We start from the raw sequence: 19,650 nt of genomic DNA on the forward strand, positions 1-19,650 counted from the left end.
GTGTTACTGTCTCCGTGCTAAGCCTTATTCCAAAATCCAAATATCACACATATTCTCCCATTTGTAGAATCCTGCTTTGGAAACCAGATGTGAAGGTAAAAGGTGACTGGTCTGCATTCAGTCAGCTGTTCTGATGAAACACTCTCAGCAAAAGCAGCTTGGGAAGGAAAGGTTTGGGGTTTTGTTTGTTTGTGTTTGTTTCTGTGTTTGTTTTTTGGCTTACATCCCCAGGTCACAATTTATCATTGAAGAAAGTCAGGGCAGGAACTTAAGCAGAAACTCCAAGCAGAAGCTGTTGAGGGCTGGCTGACTCTTTGGCTCAATCCCAGACCCGTGCTCAGCTGGCTTTCTTATGCAGGCCAGACTCACTTCCTTAGAGATGGAGTAGGAGAGACCAGTAGGAGGTTAATGAGAGGTAAATATTTTCAGCAAAGCTTGTGCACATCTATAAAAATGTCACCCTGAATTCCATGATTTTGCAATTACACCGATACACGAATTGGAGTAAATTCACCATACCAGAATTCCTGCTAAGGGGCCAGGATTTCAATCATGGAAATGTGTTTTACTATATATAGTTATTTTTGAACTCATAAGCAGGGCTTCTTTAACTAGCCTTTAAAAATACTGTCTTTAATTGATAGAAAAATATTTTATATGTTCAAATCATGCTCTAAAATATGATAATTTATTTTAATTTTCTTTTGATTGATAACATTGGAAGTCACCCTAAGGTTGGTGGAGTGGGGTGTAGTACTATTCACGTTTTTTGTTTGTTTGGTTGGTTGGTTTGGTTTGGTTTTGGTTTTGGTTTTTTTTTTTTTCTGCTTAGTGAACTGAAGTTCTGTGGGCTAACAGGCTAAGATGCATGGGCTTGGAGCTTCAGGCCTTGGTTAAATCTTGGCTCTACACCTTGATGAATTAGTGTAATGTGTAGCGAGTTATTCAGTGTCTTTTGCTTAGTTTCCCCATAGGTGAAATGAGGGTGTTATAGTGCTATTTTAGGGGTTTATGACAACTCAGTTAAATGTATATAAGATGCTTTGGACACCAACCAGGACATGAAAATGCCATGCACATAGGCAGTGGCACACAGATTTTTAGACTGTGTGTTTATTATCCTTATTACAGAAGGGTTTTTATTGCCTCTTGCCTCACTGCTTCAGATGATGTCAACAGGATGCTGGGCTGGAGAAAAACAGTACTATTCCAGAAGCATGTTCTTGCATTCACAGTAACTGATGCATTTTACATACAAAGGAACTGATAAGTTTTCTGTAATTAATAATTTAGAGGATAATCATGCTCATGGAGACAATTGATTTAGTAAGTCCTCATTTGCATGAGATCCAGCACCATTGGAAGAATACTGGCTTACTACAGAGTCTGTGCGAGAAACCTATTTACTCATATTTATGCATAAGGAAGGGAGAGCCAAGAAGTTACTGGGTGCATCGAGCAAAAGCTAATGATAGGGATCAAGGGTGAGTTTCGGGCCTGGCTTAGTATTGCTGCGTGCCTGTGGAATGACACAGGAATGTGCTGACTCCTGTCAGGTAATCTGATACTCAGCCTGGGCACTCAGGGCACTGGGAAGAACTGAGGTAATAGCTAGAAGCTGGTGACACCTTTAATCTAAGCAGGGCTGACTGCTTTCCTCTGGGCACAAAGGACAGGTTCTAATAAATTGAAAATTAAAAGTAATGAAAAGGTAAGTTAACACACAGTTATTTTTGGTTCTCCATTGGCTTGTGCAAAGCTTTCCTCGCCCCCTTCTTTCGATTTCTTTAAGGCTTCCATTTAGTCCGTTGCTCACATTCTTTAAACATTTTTACTTTAAAACCAATCTACCGATCTCCTTTCCTCTAATATGCATCTAAAATAAGTATGTCAGAACCCTGGTGTGAAATCATATAAAACATGGTGATCATATTGTCAGCACCGTTGAATGCCTAGAATCCTCATACTCTCACACATTTTGCTCTTTCTTTGTACTTTGAGTGAGGCACAGCCACCTCAGTGGACAAGGCTTAACAGTAGCCTCCAAAGATAATTGTCTTAACCAAGGAGGGAAAGGAAAATAGAAATTTGGTTGCCAGAAATTTAATCCAAAGTAGTTGTCCCATATTGTTCTGGCTCAAGAACAAATTTTGGTCTCATCTAATGTTGATGTTGGAGGGTAAGTCCTGGAGTGATGCAGGGAAATCTCTGAGAATAAGCCAAAATGAAGTGACAACCAGAACATGGTCTTTATGGATTCTAAGCTTTACTATAGTCAAATATAAAATATAAACTGATGAAGTAAAATGTCCAGTCGAAAGATATAATGTGAGCTTATATTCTTTCATATCTTCTTGTATAATGAAAAGAGCCACATTTTGCAAGTTTGCAAATTCTGGGTGTCCTGGAAAGCCAGTCCATGCAGAATAATTCTCCTGAGGAAATAGAAGAAGAAAGGATCTGTAACCACACACTTCAGTTTGAATTAGTTTTTGTGAAACCATGATGCCTCTAGCCCCTTCTGGGACAGATAAGATAGGAAAGTCTTTGTTCTTGCTGCTTGGCAAGAACGGAATTTTTTCCTTTTCTGCTTTCAAATCACACCATGTTCTGGTGGAGGAAAGGCAAGATGAACAGAGGATTGGTTCACTGTCCCCCTCAGACACTCTGAGACAGCTCTGACTGTTGTGGGGTATTCACTGCTTGGACCTAAGTTTAAACCAATAGTAAGTCTTTATTAGCCAGCTAGTGACTACACTCAAATCCCAGTGTATGCCTGAGCCTTTCTCAGAGTGAGATTTTAATCACAAAAACCATATTTTGGGTTGATATACTTTAGTTAACAAGAACAGTAAGTCAGAGGTGGAACTACAGAAGCCAAAAAGTACGATTAGTACATTAAAGACTTTCCCAGAACTATAGACTTTATGGATTAGATCTTTGTTTAGTTTTGGTAGGTGGTACATGATGAATTTTAAAGCCAAAATCATACTGCCATCACATGAAATCGTTTGTGCTAAGGTCCGGGGTAATGTTATACCATACTATCCCTCCTGAGTGGAGATCTGGAGTTTCTGTATTTTGGAATTTTCAATTTCATTTAGCTAGGATTCAAAAATGTTTTCCTAGTCTAAAAATATGAATCATTGATATATGTTTGAAGCATTTTTAATGAATAGACATGTTATAAACCATTGATTTTTAATAAACCATTGACTTTATATAAACCATTGATTTTTAATAATGTAACTTCCAATTCAATTGAAATAATCAAGATTAATGTAGAAGAGGAAACATCATGACTATAGAAGAGCCTTCTGAAGTGCTTCCTTCCAAATCATTTTGTGTACATGTGACCACAGATGAGTGACATAATTCATATTTGAATGTATTTATTCCCTCCCAGCTTGTTAGCTTGCTCTATCATGTGATTTTTTAAGTTGATGTCCCACTTTATACAACAAAATTAAAATTCCTTTCTGAACTTTCTTGATATGTATATCAAAACACACAATGTATTCATGAGTAATTGTAGACTACCATAAAGATTACATTACTTACAGAATATTTTAAAATTGCATGAGAAAGTATGACACTTAGAAATTATTTTCCTTCTTCTTAAAATTCATTGCTAATAATAGTTTTTTCATTTACCATTGTGGTGGTTTGAATATGCTTGGCCCATGGGAAGTGGCACTATTAGGAGATATGGCCTTGTTGTAAGAAGTGTATCACTCTGAAGGTGGGCTTTGAGAGACTCCTCCTGGCTGCCTTCTGATAAGATGTAAAACTCTCAGTGCCTTCTCCAGGCCCCGTCTGCCTGGATACTGGCAGCTTCCCTCCAAGATGACAATGGACTGAACCTCAGAATATGTAAGGCAGCCCCAATTTAATGGTGTCCTTTATAAAAGTTGCCTTGGTCATGGTGTCTCTTCACAACAATGAAACCCCAAGACAATGTTCAAATATATGACAATGTTCAAAGTGCTCTTTAGCTTTTTTTTTTTAAGGTAGTTTTCTAAAGTCAAAGAACAAAATAATACACAAGAGATACTGAACACGAAAACAGGTACATTCTTTGTCCTTACACACATTCACCATCCTCTCTGGGATACTTGCAAGGGGATTCTGTTTTTGGAGGCATATGATGATGAAGGAAGAAGGTGAATTTTTAAAGTAATAAATTAAACCCTTCTACTTTCGGTGCTACTCTCTCCAAGAGAGATTAATGTTCCCATCCATCTTCTGTCTTCTGTCCTTTGGTTCTGTTTTGTTTTCTCTTTAGTTCTAGTGGATTTCCTTTCATTGCATGAGCAACACCTACAAAATTACTATCTGGCCTCTAGGGTAAGCAGGCACAGAGAGGATTTTTTCCCATCAGTTTTAGTACTAGGCCAGTGGGGCTGACTTCCCCTGGGTGAAACATTTCCCTGCTTGAGTCTTGGTAATTAGTAGTTTTCCTCTACCTGCATGTGTTTGTTCTTTTTCTGCATCGCTATGGGGTTTTAAATCAAGATGGGGTTGCTGGGCTTTCTCTAGGTCAGGGGCTGGTATAGAAGGACATAATTCTTCTTATGCATCTCTCTTGGCATCTCATTTCAACAGGCTTTTCCTCCCCTGCTTTATTTTCGAGACCACTCTTTTGTTTGGGTTCATGCCCCCCAGGCATGGTGACCTCTCAGCACTTACAAGATGTTTTTTTTCCATAACATTATGGCTTCATCTCTAAAGTCAATTTTTGCTTCTGTAGTATTTTTATTAAAAATTTCAATAACATACTTATTATGTGGTTGATATTCATTTCATTTTTCTTGCTGGGCCAAGCTCCATGAGGCAAGGTCTTTACTTATATTGATCACCAGGCAAGTACATGGCTCTGTGAATATATTCCAGCATGCTCAGATTCTTCACCAATCACGCTAGAAGCAATATACCACAGTTTACATTCATATAAAGCATCATATTGTTTTCATCTTGTACTGACTGCATTTCATAATGAGTTTTCCAGGTGAAACCTTGAGAGAGTTCCAAGAGTTACTGCTAAGTTCTGCCAAATCTGTCTCATCAACTGCATTTATAATGTGTAATTGTTGTGAGATGCACAAAGCCAAGGCAAAGAGCCTGAATGAGAAAATGTGGTTACTGTATATTGACTTTGTGGATTTGAGCTTGGAGTGTAATATTTTCTCTCTTCTTAGACTCTAAAGGTGCACTAATATGTCCTGAGTGACTTGTACATGCCTGACAGTATCCTAGAAACTAAACATTTGTCAGTCAATCAGATACATTCAAAAGTCTTCTAGTGCACAATGACAACTCCCCTGGCTATACTTTGCACCTTTACCTACCTGAATAGGTAATAACTCATCTTCTAATTACCTTTTGATCTTTCAACAAAGTGGATGAAAAGAATGACAATTCTCTATAAAAAAAGGAATTTTTAAGTTTGCTACAGATATATAGAGTATGGTGAATCAAATATACTAAGTTCAATGAAAGACCCTGCATCTAAAAATAAGACAGTGTTTAGTAAAGAAAAGTATGTATCATTAACCTCTGTACTTCTTCCATGCACACAAAGGTCCAAACTCCTGCTCATACATTCATACAACACACATAGAGAGACACAAAAATCCAAAATATCTGAGATAAGTGGATCAGTACAATACATAGTAACAGTGATTTCCTTTTTTGTTTTAATTAATTAATTTTAGAGAAAGGGTTTCTCTTTGTAGTCCTGGTTGCTCTGGAACTCACTCTGTAGCCCAGGCTGGCCTCAAACTCAGAGATCCACTCGCCCCCCTAAATGCAGAAAGTATGGGCCATCAAACCCAGCAGTTCTAAGATGTATGAGGAGCAAGAGCTGGCACCTGGACATCTGCAAATGTCATTCTTGTCACTAAGCAAGTCGAGGTAAAGACTATCCTTAAATTTGCCTTGTGACACCCTCCAGGATGCTTACAGTCAGTCTTGCTACTTTATTAGTAAAATAACAATATAATGAGAACAGATGCAATGGTGTTTTCTGACAGCCAGAGTGCTGGGCATGTCACTAATGTAATACTTTGAATATAATAAAACAGGTGGCTGCTGTGAACACTAGATGAACTGGAATTCCATAAAGGGTGTGGTGTGGTGGGAGCATCTGCTCAAGGTGAGCAGAGGATCAAAAGTATTAGCTTACCAGAAAGTTTTGCTTTATTTGGCTCAGACTAAAGATCAGATGTGGCCCAACAACAGAAGCCCTTCCAGAGAATGGAAAACATCATTACTGTTAGTTCTGGGGCTAACATGAAAAACTGAAAACTTAAAAATCACTCCATTGGTATCATCCCCATTGGACATTTGCTGACTTCTGATGCTGTGTGAAAGAATAGGGGAACTGGGCAGGAACCTTACAAAGCTAGACTAAACCCTCTGAAGACAGTCATGCTTAGAAAGATAAGGCCATTTTTCTTTAGGCATTGAATAAATATTAAATCCATGTAAGGCATGAGTTAAGCAAAATGTCATTGCAGGTCATGAGTAAGATGTGTATCATCTTTCAATGCTAATGAGACAGAGGCTTGCCAGATTTTCACTTCAAAGCTCAAATGAGCCACGCTTTCAGAACAAGGGTTAATTTAAACTATAAAAAAAGGAGAATCTTCTTCCGTGAAAGATGCCCTTTTCTGGAGTAGCGGTTAGATGCTTGCATAAAATACAAGGGCTGAACCTAAATTGTCAGGGATGTCTAGAAGCAGAAGAGAAGAAAAAGACAACAGAACCAGCAAGACAAATGATCTAGCTGTGGGAGTTGGGAAACAAGGACTTTTAAAGTGCTTTTCAGAAGAAAAAGGAGATGAATAGACAAGAGAAAAAGCAAATTTCCCCAGAGAGGAAAGGAGAGGTCATCCATGAGGAAGCCAGACTAAATGAAGAAGCATTTCAGTAAATGCATATCAAATTTGAACAGTAGGATGATACCTGTGCAGTAAAATACACATTAAACTAAAATTCAAAACACCAATAAGATAAAAAAAATAGTGAGAGAAATTGAATTGAATAGTTGATGTCTACCAGCCCTGAGGAAATAGTAACAATATTTTTTCTATATGTATAGTACTATATCTAAAATTTTATTCATCAGTCTTTGTAGGGGACTGGAACACTTTTAACCCTTCTACATTTCTCTTCCTTCCATTCTCCCAACACTAACAGTTATTCTATTGATTGTTAAACCAAGAATGTTCTATATTTAAATAAAGCTCATATTTAAAATTTGGCTAGAAACACAATTGTGCCATGGACCAGCCTCTGCTTGGAGGTTTCTGAGAGAAGGGGTGTCTGAGAGCAATGAAAATTAATGCCTGGAAGTCAAATCGTGGGTCTGAGCTGATGGCCTATGTTCCGCTCAAGACAGCTTTCTAGATTGCTTTCTCTGTGTTCTGCTTTCTCTCTGGAGATCTCCAGACAGCTCTCTATTTTCTGTTCAAGATAGTTCTCCAAGCCGTTCTCTTTTTCTATTCTAAAAAATGTCTCTGGATAGCTCATCTCTTGCAGATCCCAAGTTCAGTCATTTATTTTACACATCAATTTAGTCATTTACTTCAGGTTCCCTTTTGATTATCCTAGGAATCAGCATTCCATGACCAAGCCCCTTGATTCTTAGAAATATTAGCACATATTTTTTGTTTGTTTAACACTGCAAAAGAATTCAGAGATCTGCCTCCCTCTGTTAAGTGAAGATAAACTAGCTGGGTGGGATCCTGCCTTGAAGTTACCATTTCTATCACACCTGGCCCTGGATTCACAGTGTCCCAGGCTGACCTTGAACTCTGCCTGCTTTTGTATCTTTCTGACAAGCTGGCTTATAACTGCAGCTGTCTTTGTTCCTTTAGATTCATGAAGCCCCTCATATAATTCACACTGCATTCTTATTTTTTGCATAGTTAAAAAATTACATATTTCGAACTCATGTTTTTAGTGTTCTTTTCCATAGTCTTTTAAGGGTTGTCCTGAAGGTCCCAGTGTTTACCATTTTGGTAAGACATTAGCCACACTAGACTCATGCTGTCTTTGATTATCATGCAGTCATTAATGTTAACAGGGAGAACATTTCTTGAAGGAGAAATGTAAAATATGTACATTTTTATACAAACAAAACTTATACCTACAGCAGCTATTGACACTCATGTAGGCCCATGCCCAGTTGGCCCTGTCCCAGAGGTGGGAGCCATGTCATTCCTCCCCCACCAAGGCAATGCTGGACTTGTCACAATGGAAGTCAGGTAGTGATAATCAATTATGCAGAAATATGAAACACCTCATTTAGATGTTTTCAGTATTTTTGGAGCTTTTTTTTTTTAAACACAGTAGTTCAAAAATAATGTCATGGTTTCTACTTGGGTGAGAAATTAGAGTCAGTGGGATTTCATACATTTAAAACAAACATTGCAAAACTAAAGAATTTTTTATCAAGATTCTTTACTTTTAGAACATGTTCAAACATGTTTCCAATTTCTCCTTTGCTTTCAACAGTGGAAATGTCTTATACATATCCAGGTGAAATACAATGGGAATCCATTAGAATTAAAGTGATAATTACTCATTGCTGGATATTGAGGTACAAGAACCAGGCAGAATTCTCTTCTCACAGATTGCTGAAGACCAACAGGTAAACAACCCTCTAGGCAAGATGGACTTTTAAAGGGTGTTTGTCTTCACCTTTCAGCTAAAGAGGTCAATTTTCTAAATAAGAATGGTTTACAATTCTGAGTGGAGTGCCACTGTGCCAGAAACAGAATTTATTAACTAACAGTAAATTCACAAAATAATTCAGCTATAATGGCAGTTGTTTGCCAGATAATCTTGCCAGCTTTGGTGATCTGGCCAAGATGAATGTGGGTTCTTTTATTCAAATCATAGTCATCAATATGAACTCATATCATACATCACATAATAAATGTGTCTATTTTTCATTGATGATGTTTTTCATAGGTGTTGTTCCAGAATGACTACAACTTTGAGAGAGGATGGCAGGGTTAAAGAGATTTCACAAGTGGGTTGATAGAAATGCAACGGAATTGAATTGATAAGATAAGCGACTCCAAGTAGCCACAGGGAAGAAGCTCTTGCAGTTGGACTGTAGGAGTCCAGGTTATGAGAAAAGATGACTCTGGCTGCAGAGAGGAGTGGGCAGAACCAAGACAGGTTCAAACAGGTGAGCAGATGCAAAGACTTGTTGCATTCCAGTAGTCTATGTCAACAGCAGCGGGGCTGGGGAGACCTAGCTAAAGCCCCAGGGAAAGTCAAGTCCTCTGCTGTTTGTCTTCCCTGAACACCCTGACTAACAGATGATGGGCAGATGTGCGGCCGCTGACACTGCTTTGCTGTGTGTGTTGACCACTCTATGGAATCTAGGTGAGAAAATGATACATTTCCCTTGGTGCACCTGAAAAATTCTTGGGGCTCTTTCCCTGATGTGATTTGATTGTGATCTATAAAATCCAGTTTAATCGAGTAAATTTATAGAACAGCACTTCTTCACTCCCAGGAAGAACTCACTACTTAGTCTTTGCTGCAGAGGTGGTGTGGACAGATGGTGGTGTTTGCAGGTCTGCCCAGGAGCACAGTCATCCTCTCCCTCAGTGAAGTCAAAAGTTGCTTATTACATGGCATCTCATAGGGCAAGATACAGTCTAGAAACCAAACAAAACACACTGTTTTATGCCACATGGGTAACTTGGAGTAGGGCACAGCCTGATCACAACAGGTTCTTCAAAGTATCCCCTGCAATTCAATTTGAATAAAATTGAATATACTCAGCTTGGTTTTCAAACACTTATTGGTCATTTTTCTATATTTTCTTATATTAAATATTGAAATCATGAAAATGATGTATGAAAAAGATGAAGAAAAGAGATGACAAAAGTGACCGAAAGCCCAAAAGTAGATCCATATAAAAATCTGAATGAAAAACTCCATACAAACTTGTGGCTGTAAAAATGAGTGAGGATCAATATTCTATCTTGTCAGAAATATTCCCTGAGTATTCCTGAGTGAAAATAAAAACTGTTCTGAAGAAGCTACTCTGGGCATATGCTGCATGTAGGTTAGTTTGAGAAAGACAGCATGATGCAGAGGAGAGTGGAAATAATTATACGTGTGAGCCTGTCACAGCAGTGCAGTCCAAGGGGCAAAGCGGCAAGCCTTAGTGTCCTGCTTCTCAACCTTCCTAGTGCTGTGATCCTTTACCACAGTTCCTCATGTTGTGGTGACCCCAAGTTATTTTGTTTCAACTTCATAACTGTAATTTTGCTACTGTTATGAATCATAATGTAAATATCTGATATACAGAGTGTCTGATATGTGACCCATAGAGGGGTCACGACCCACAGGTTGAGAATCACTGGCTTAGAGCAGCAACTTCTCTGCTTGGGTACCAATTACTACTTATTAGAGCAACATACTGATTTTTCAAGCTTATAGAGTGCATCTCCCATTGAATGGGATTAATAATTATAATTGTGTTAATAATAATAACTACTCTGTTGTATGATAAATAATGAGTTAATATAAATCTTTAAACTAGTAGCTGACACATTAAACACTGAGAAATTTGTAGGTCTGAAAATTACACTATTTGTATAGCTCCTGAGGCTCTGGAGAACTAATCTGTGTAAAAGATTAGTCTTAAGCTACATCTAGGAAGTTCGGGGCATTCTCTTCTTTCAGAGGGATGTGTTTTGGCAAATTGAACTAAAGCACACAGAACTCTCACATTTCTTTTACTGTTTATGTGCAAAGATATTCTTCAGAAGGAGCCTAGGTATTCCTTTTTCTCCTTTTATGTCATCTCGCTTCACTGAAGTTTGAAAGATGTTAGTGATTCCAGCATTGCCTATCTTAAACTTATTGCAGTCATAACCTAGTATCGTGGTTTGAATATGCTTGGCACTATTAGAAGGTGTGGCCTTGCTGGAATAAGTATGGCCTTGTTGGAGGGAGAATATCACTGTGTAGGCAGGTTCTGAGGGCCCCTAGTGCTTACATTCCACTCAGTGCAGAAGACAGAGTCTCTTCCTGGCTGGCTGCAGAAGCTAGAATCCTTCTGGCTGCCTTTGGATGAAGATGTAGAACTCTTGGCTCCTGAAGCACCATGTCTGCCTGCACACTGCCACGCTTCCTGCCATGATGATAATGGACTGAACCTCTGAAACTGTAAGCCAACCCCTACTAAATGTTTGACTTTGTAAGAGTTGCCTTGGTCATGGTGTTTCTCCACAGCAATAAAACCCTAATTATGACACCTTGCTTATGACTGCAAGATGGGACCTCACAAAAATTGGCATAAATTTGTCATAGCCAAAAAAAGTATGAATCATAGTTGTAGGTTGGTTTCAGCTAATTTAGCCTTTTTTTGTTGTTCTTGTTTTTGTTTATTTTGCTACCCAAATCACAAGCTCCCACTGAGCTCATAGAAACAGAAAGTATCTAGGTCCACACAAATTAGCGTGACACCTTGTCTGGAAGAATGTCTCTCTGCTATTTAATAAATGGTGTCTATTTGAAGATGCTAGGCTTCACATTTCAGAAGGTATAGAGTCTGCATTTGGTAACTCTTAGAAATATATGTAACAAAGATTAGAACTTAAGTTCAATTTGCAGCCATTGAAGGTTAAAAGGCCCTGAGAGGCCTAGGAAAATGAAGTAGGCACTCCCAAAACAGAAGAACATGGGTCAGAACTCAAAGTGACATCTGGATGGGCAGCAGATGAAGCATTCTAACAGCAACGCCTTTTATCCTCAAGTACAATGAATAGCCAGTTAAAAATCAGACTATGCCATGTGTCTAAATATTATTGACAGTATATTAGTCAATTCTGTAGTTTTTTCATTCTATAATAGACATCATCAATACTTTTATTATATATAATATGTGATTATATATATGTATGATATGTTTATATAATATATATAATAAGAAGTTTCTTCAAATTCCAATGAATTTTATAAATAGAAATTTATTTAACCAATGTCGACTGGTCATTTCCTATAATTGGCTACTGAATTCAAATGCTCACATTGATTATTAGAGTAAGAACTATTTTAGTATCTACTGGGTTTGGGGTTATGATTATCACTTTGGTTAGAAAACGTGTTTAGGCAAGTCCGTATGTTTCTAGATCTTATTTGTGTACTCTGACATTATATTTTCAATGTATGCCATAAACCGTTCCATCAAATTGTACATAAAAAAATGTACTGTATTTAGGAACAGTGCTTACAACTATTTTTTTTGTAGCTTCTCCTATGCTCCTGTGGCTTACAAAAGTTGCTGAGGTCTTTTTGAATGTTGTCATCATCCAACCACATTCTAGGGTCAGTGTCTTTTAAATATTACTCTATATGCCCACATTGCCTGCTATTTATGCACAGTTGTCCTGCATTTCCAAGCATAGATGGAAAAAGCATTGGGATATTGGAGTTACTTGGAATACACTCAACCTAGCAAGCAAGGGCTTCTTAGAATAAAATAGCGTAGGAGCTACAGGGTGATTAGCTCTAAGGACTGTAGAAACTATTTCAGAGATAACTTCTTTCTGCAAGTGCTGAACAGTCATGTCCATTGACAGTAAGGCAAAATTTCATGGGGACACTGTGACATTCTACTTTGTTTTCTCTTTTCATTATGCCTTGGATAAGATTTTACACTAAAATCATGACACAAGTAATGGTTTTGATGTTTGATCTTGTTTTAGAAGTGTGTTTATGGTTCCAGTATTATAGTCAAAGATAACTCTTAGGGCAGCAAGAACACCTGATTTGGAAGTTTGGTAAGTTAAAGAATATAGCATGATTATCTGAGACAATACCAACAACCTGATAAAAATTTTCTGAGGAACAACAACAAAAACAAGCAAAAAGCTAATCTCCAGTCTCAGCAGTATCAGTAAATCAGTATCAGCAAGTTAGTGTTCTTTTTTGAATATCAACACCTTAGCATACTATCATTAAATCCCATTCACAATTTGTTAACTGTGATACCCTCTGGTATGTCCTGCCCTTCCTTTACCTAATTGAGTTGCTTTAATGTGATTATAGCCATGTGGTCCTTTTCTGTCTGGTGTAATTGGGTTCTTAGTCATCTGCATCAAGTTGTGATTCACGGCAAAGCATACATGGCTCGAGACTAGACAAGGCAAAGTGCTATCATCTCTCGTTGTTATCCAGCTCTTTAAACATTAGTTCCTCTGGTACCAAATGGCACCTCCGTACATGCAGAATATGGGGGAGTTCTGCTCCCGAATCTTGTTGTCTTTGGGCAATTCCAAACTTCTGCAGTGTGGCCCCTCTCCTTAAAAAATAGAATTCCACGGTCTTGCTCCCAATTCTGGTACCAGATGCAAAGCCAAGATGAAGAAGGCAGCTGCACAGAATGAGCTAAAGCTCTAGGAAGATGCTATGTGGACAGGCAGTGATGTACTTCTCCCTTGTCGTACCCCATGTCTTTGTCTATTAACAGTATTTACCAAGCTCTGGTGGGTAGGTATAGCAAAGAAGCTAAGACAAGCAGGGTATTGACAAGAGGTCAGGAAACATAGGGTTAGATGGACAAATTCCCCAAAAGGAAGCAGAGACTGAGAGGGCTCTTTCTTCTGAGGAGGAACATCACCAGGCAATGCCAAGCTGGCTTCTAAGGACAGTATTAACATCTTCACTCTCTTACTTTCCATGTTGCCAGTTAAAATAAGGGCATCAATTTAATTTTGAATTCAGTATAAATAATGAATAATTTTTAGCATAAATATGTTTCAGGTAGTATATGGACAAACTAAAATGTGTTGTTTATCTGAAGTTTGCATTTAACTGTGTGCCCTGGAGTTTGGTGGCAGGATCTGTCAGTTCTTTGATATTTCTTGGTGGTAGTAGAGGACTGGGGAAGGCTGCTGAGGGCATGCAGGGCACAGTGTCTACCCTAGCCAACCTATCACCAGCCACACCCATAGCTGAGCTAGGTTAGTATAACTAAACCATCACAATATTATTAAATAAAGTACCCAAACCCCACCAAAAGTGTGCATCCTGTCCTCTATGTGTTTACCATGGTTAATCAATAATTCTGACTTCAGGAAAGTCACACCTTTCAACTTCCTTTTTATCTTTCTCTACAGAATATTGTTTTAAAATTTGAAGTCATTACCTAAAATATATTCCTTCTTTTCAGTAGAAAGCTGGGGCCCAGAAAGGTTACACGAGGTCCTCAAGGGCTCAGTTATTAACGCGTCACAGCAAAGCCCACAGCTCTGTTCTTTCATACTAACATTCTCCACTGCCTGACAGTCTGCTTTGCTATTGGGTTCAAACTGGACTTATTTCTCTTTAAGGAATTCTTCCTCAGTTATTCTTAAGCTTCGGCCACTATCTTATCTAACATTGCTTACAAAGGTATCAGGATTGTGTTATAATTCAGTCTCTTAGTGCCCCTTTTAAAAAAGTAAACAAATTGTTCTTCTATATGCATTCTGCTTCAGTGTGATTACTGTGTGCTAACAGTTCCATCTTATTTAGCAAGAGAGGAGGCCGACAGAGTTCTGTAGAGTAAATGCAAAACTGAACCCATATAGCTTGAAGTTTCTATGTTCTAAAACTTCATGAATTAGGGTGACTGATAATGCTGCTGATAACAGGATTTTATTATATCTTGCTTCCTGTTGACTTCATCAGGCTCATGTCTGAAGGCAATTTTTTATTTATTTATTGTTTTAAATGGCCACATAGCGATTGTGTTGCACGACACTGACAGAACAAAATGTGATATTTGCTGTAGGTACACAACACGGAGTGATTGAACCAAGCTCATTAACATGCCTGTCATCACGTTTTCTTGACTTTTTTTGTAATTGCACATGCGGCCGAGGCTGTGCCTATTGGCATAAATAAGAGCTTTCCCTTAGTTAAAATATTAATTTATGCTAAATTAGGATAACTCAAACCATTAATTGCATGGTTAAATTATGCATACATAATAGAGGCTATGTGCAGTTCAAGGCTAATTAAAATATCTGATGATTTACTTAGGATAAACAGTTATTCTGCCTATTTATTGCAGTGGAATATGGCAAGAGAGGTTACCAAAAGTCAGATTATTTTATACTGTCAGTGTAGTAGATGTTCCCTGAATAGAAGATGCTTAGTGGTGTTTAATGACACTGCACAGCAAGTGTCATGGTAGACCGCAATGCCTGTCTCCCAGGGAGCAGAATGTAAATGCAACTGGTGAGAGAGGGAACCACAGACACAAAGGCACAAAGCATTGATACTCTTAGTTTTTGAGTTCAAGAAAAAAATTAAAATGTCATTATCAAGAAAAGCAAGTAGAGCAGAGTGTGTTATAATACTAAACACACTGAAGGCAAAGCTTCATAGAGACTGCTATCAAAAAAGTTCACTGAGTATGCGCTGTAACAAAGACTAAGCCCATTATAAGAATAGTAATAGGAGTGAGTCTCAAAGTTAGTCAGCTGCAGCCATAGTTATAGTGTGGCATTGTGTTAAACAAGAAACTCTGTGGCTCATAGAGAAGATAGCCAGCAGATCTGGGACACAGGACAATAGACTCATATTAGGAAAAATTATATTAATCTAGCTGAAAATTATTTTGCATAACCCCCCCATTCAACTATATAATCATGTAAGTTAATGCTTTAGAATATCTCTTACCAGAGACCCTTATACTAACACTAGGTCTAGCAATATAGTGTCTAGTCTCCTATCTCCTCCACGCAGCAGAGTTTAGAGTAATGAGACTCACTCCCTGCTTCCAATGAGATTAAGAAACTTGATTCCCCCCCGCAAGCCAATAGATTGCCTCTCTCTCTGATCAGTAGCACTAAAATTCTATTATTAAATGAGAAGTCGTCACTAGTTTTTCTGTGAACTCTGGGTTTTTCACCAAAGTCTGTGTGAGTCTTTTTAGGTTGCCTTGAGAAGTACCACAGAGGCCTAACAGCCACTGGTTCATTCCATCACATGCTGCAGCTTCTAAGACGAGGAGCCAAACCAACCCTTTACTCATTATAAGTTGATAATCTCATGTGGAATGACAGAAAGGTAAGAAAAATTGTTACATAATGTAGCACAAAATAAGCTAATTATAAATTATTTATTCATTGGATTATCAATGAGAACACATTTGCTTTAGGAAGCATCTGTTAAATTTGATTACCTGTGACTATTATATGTGACTCTATATTAACACATTTATGTGATGGCAGGAGCTTCTTCTCTGGAAACCTGTCCGTCTTTGAACAGCCAGTGGTTGGGTCTGGGTCCTGATCTGTGAAATCAGTAAAATAGCATCTGATCTTCTGGTAGTAAACAGACAGAGGAAAGATTAATGAGCTCATATTGTCAGCCTATTTAGAGCTTGCTGGGAAAGGTGCTATGGAAATTCATTATGTTTAATCGTTGCACCACAGATTATATAATGCAGTTTAAAGAAATGCAGTATCCATTTTTCTAAAGCATTCTAAAATTTTACTTTGTGCATAAAAATAATCCCATTTAAAAAACAAATCCATTGCACCTATTATATAAGATACATGTTTCTGCTACAGGTTTTCCAGCTTTATTCAAATAGCAAGAGGATGCTGACAACCTCAATTTAATGCAGAGCTAATTCCAAGTCTGTCCTTTGGGAGATACTGCATGCCGAGATCCTTGGAACATTACGAAAAATAATTATGAGAAATGGCTAAAAAGATTCCAGTGCTGACTTTTCTATGGTGTTATGGAACTGTCCATTTTTCAATAAAGTATTTCCTCTGACATGTCTGGCCAACGTGTGTCTATGTAATTGTGCCAAATGGTGTTCCTCTGCTGAACAGTACTGAGCAAGCAAACTGATATTTGCCTACTTTAGAGGAAAAGTCACTGAAATTTGTTTCTATGGAAAAAGCAAACAGTCAGTGGGAGCAACCATAAAACATGTCACTGTTAAATAAAAAGCCTGGGCAGAGATATCCACAAGTAGATAGGGCTTTGCGCAAACCAGTTCAACTGGTTTTGACAGTGTCAAAACAGATGGTCAGCCCTAATCATCTTAGTACAAAGGGCTTTCCAGACAGTTTTTCAGTTTCTGGATTTACTCACTGCTCCTGATTCCAAGAGCAAAGACACGGGCAATGCGATCCTATGTGATTACTCTGGTTTCTATTTTCCAGTCGGAGGCACTATATTTCTGAATGTCTTGATACAGTGATGTTCTTATGTATTTGTTCTTATGTATCTGTATGTTCTTATGTATCTGTACATGTGAGCAGAGATTGCAACTAGATGACAACCCCACCATACCCATCTTATTAACAATCTTCAGTGAAAGGAATAATTTACAGAAAGATGGCCAAAGAGGCTATTTTGCTTGTTTATGGGAGGACATGGCCAAGATCAACAAGATCATAAGTTTTGGAGTCAAATGAATCTTATGACAACCTACAGCCATTGGCTATCAAAACTTGAAAATGGTTTAAATTTTATAAAACCTGCATTCTTTGTCTGGATTCTTAGAATCAAAAGTGAAACCCAATGTCACATTTTACATTTTGAGTAGAATGAATTATTATGTTTTCTTCACACAGATATGTTCTGTCTAAGTAGGATTCATTACATTCTCTTGAGTTTCTATGATAACACTACTTCATATTATCATCCCTTTACATTTTAAAAGAATTTTATGTATACATATATATGATATATGATACATATATATGATATATGATACACACATATATATGATACATAGTTTATCATAGATTTTTATGGTTTCCCTACTTTAGACCTGGAGGTAAATTCATAATGAAGTCTGAAGTTTAGAGAATTTGTTTTGATCTGTCTGTGGTTAATAACTGGAAAAGATAAGATTCAGACTCAAATTTAATGTTTCTGAATTTAACCACTCTGGACCTTTAACTTGCTTAATTTTATCAATTCGGCACACAAGCAGAATCCATTAGTCCCTCCTTCTCCCCAACCCATCTCTCTTTTTCTTAAAAGAAATATTTTTTTTATTTATGTATACGTGTGTCTATCTCTGTGTTTCTGTCTTTCTCCTCCCCCATGTATGTTGGTGTGTGTGTGTGTGTATGTGTGTGTGTTCTCACATGTATGTGGGTACCTTAGAAGCCAGGAGGAGAAGATAAATCCCCTGAGGCTGGAGCTACCGGTGTTTGTGAACCACTCCATATTGTTGTTGGGAACCAAACTCCTGTCTTCTATAAGAACAGCAAGAGCCCCTAAGTGATAACCCGCTTTCCAACCTTCACTCCAATTTTTCTAACTGTCATTATTAAGATATTCTATATATACACATTTGATATTGCTATCTTTGCATTCTGCCAAATTTTAGGTGGGATTACTACATCAACAAACAGAAGAAAACTTCCAAATGTTATAAAACTTTTAGCCTTGTTATTTTCTATCAAAACTGTATGTGCTGCTGCTGACAGAAAATAAGCAAATATATCTTGCTGTTTATTTACATTTCTTTTCTTAGTCAGTGATGTTTGAAGGTAAAAGGAAGTACAAGCACAAGCATCCTAACAACTCCTTTAAATAATGCACACTCTGGAAGAGACTGCCTTGAAAAGTCTACAGACCTCAGAGCTATACAAAGGGAAGCCATAATTATTCAGCGTGTACAACTGTGAACCCTGATGAGAATTTTAAAGAGTTCTCCACAAGCAATCTTTTTGCCTCATTTCCAACTTCAATTATTTAATCATCTCAAATTCGGTGCCTGGTGCGTATGAGAACTAGGAGGGCAATAATGAAGAACATTAAATTATATTTTGAAGGGGAAATATTTAAGCTCAAGTTTTAGCAGTAGAAATTAGGGCTGGCTGTTTTCCTCAGTATACTGAAATAGGCCCCCCAAAAGAGTGGTTTGAATCTGAATATGAAAAGCGAACTCTGATGACGGAAACCAGTCTATCATCTCCATTTTTAGTACCCTTGTGTCTGACGATGGAGGAGGTCCACTTGGATCCTCCTGCTAGGGACTCCAGCAAAAGGAGCTAAACCATGCCTAGTTCTTGAGGGCTGAGCACAGTGAGGGAGGTCTCCTTTGACTCTGCTAAACTTCCTGCCATGTTGAGTGGAAAACAAAAACTCTGAAGTCTAAATAAGTCTTTCCAAAGCAATGCAGAATTTCCTTTTGGGTCAGGGTCCACAGGGAAGGTTCTGCCCAAATTTAACATACACTGAAAGATGCATATAGCCTTCTCTGACAGGGTCAACTCAAAAATCAGTCTCTGCAGTGGATAGAACACATATTCTCCAGTTAACAAAACCAGAAGAGTTTATCGAAAAATCAGCCATGTCTCTTGCACCATCATAGACTATATCTGTGCAGAAAAGATGTGTTCTGGGTCACTTTATCATTCAGCATAGCTTCAGTTTACATGATCATGACAATACCTTGTGTTGGAGTAGAAATGGAGTTCTCTAAACATTCTCTTTCTCTGTCTTACTAAGTAAACATGCCAAAAGCAACTTACTTAACAACCCTTTACAGATAAAACAGTAAGGATAGATTAGCTAGCTTGCTTGCTCCAAATTGTTGCTATTAGATAGCAGCATATCCATTTGACTAAACTTCTAATTCACATT

The sequence above is a fragment of the Arvicanthis niloticus genome, chromosome 19, assembly GCF_011762505.2.
Source record: "Arvicanthis niloticus isolate mArvNil1 chromosome 19, mArvNil1.pat.X, whole genome shotgun sequence".
Taxonomy (NCBI): domain Eukaryota; kingdom Metazoa; phylum Chordata; class Mammalia; order Rodentia; family Muridae; genus Arvicanthis; species Arvicanthis niloticus.